The sequence below is a fragment of the Lemur catta genome, chromosome 19 (assembly GCF_020740605.2).
Source record: "Lemur catta isolate mLemCat1 chromosome 19, mLemCat1.pri, whole genome shotgun sequence".
Classification (NCBI taxonomy): Eukaryota; Metazoa; Chordata; class Mammalia; order Primates; family Lemuridae; genus Lemur; species Lemur catta.
This window is the reverse complement of record NC_059146.1, coordinates 20,121,634-20,122,998: the sequence shown is the minus strand read 5'-3', so window position 1 is coordinate 20,122,998 and position 1,365 is coordinate 20,121,634.

The window sequence follows — 1,365 nt, the reverse complement described above, 5'->3', positions numbered from 1 at the left end:
ATGTTCCCGCCTACGTCGCCGCTAACAACGGCCGAGACGAGCAGTTGTTTCTAGCCAATGGAGAGCGGCATTGGGAGGAGACGAAGCCTGCCCTTAGGCGAGTTCTGGAGAGGGCTTTTGCGCGTGCGTCGCTAGTAATACGTGACGTCATGTGAGGACCCGTGGTGGCAGGTTTTGGCTTTCCTAGAGTGGATTGCAGTGGCTGGCGGACGTCCTCTTGGCGCGTTTGTGCAGGAGGAGGAGAGAGTGAGTCCTTGATTTGTGCTTAATTTATGCTGAAGCCCACCCAGAGAAGGAGGCCGCTTGCTTTGCTCTCTGAATAAAACCCAAGGGCCTTGTCTAGGCACATCTCCCACCTCCCTTTTTCACCCTTCATCAGTCCTGTGCAATTTCAGCTGCCTGAGTGAGTACATCTTGCTTTTTCATGACAACCAGCCTTCTACTTGGAGTGCAGTTCATAGTCACTTGTCAGATCATCACATAAATGTCTCCCCTTCCCTGCCTCTCTTCAGGCTCTGTCCTCTGGGCCTCCAGAGCCCCAGAACCTCTCTTTCTCTGTCTCTCACAATTCCCATCCCCGGGGCTGTGACTATGAGTTGGAGTCTGTCTCCTCCGCTGAGCGGAGCAGGGTTGGATCTGACTGATCTCTGTTCTTAGCCAGCACAACCACCCCACCGCAATCATAGGACCACCCTAACTGAGGGGCTTGGGGACTGAGGATGGGAGTGCGCCTTCCTCCTTTATTGCCCACTTGAAGGGGTGGGCTGAGCTTGAACTCTGTGATGGGTATGAATACCACAAGCATCTATTCCAAACACCCAGACCCACTCCAGTTAGGAAACCGCTGCCCCTAAAAGTGGGGACAGGGTTGGATATGTCAGTCCTGGGATTCCCACCACCACCCAGCCCACTGAGGTTAAGGGTCTTCGTTACCTAAGGGTTCCTGTGCTGGTTAAGGCTGCTTGCGATCTTGGGCCGGGGTCCTTTGAAGTGTCCAGGGCCTTGAAATTTTCAAAGTCCTATGAGGCTTTATTAAATCTCAGAAACAAAAAGACCAAATTATTGGCTCGTAATGCCAAAACAAAACTGCAGACTTTGATAAGCATTTAATAAATATATATGCATATCTATACATGTATAACATTGTTAGGTCCGGAGTCAAGAGGGAGACACAGGCAGCTTCATGTGTGGCAAAATGCTGTTTATTTTGAGCAGCTGGGTGCAGATGGGTGGAGGCCAAAAAAGTCTCCACCACGAGGGAAGGGAAAGCCTTGGATTTTATAGATCCCACAGATTGAGGGTTCAATCCCACAAGACTTCCCCCACCTTGCCTCACTTCCAATGCCAATTACAAGTCTCAGGTGA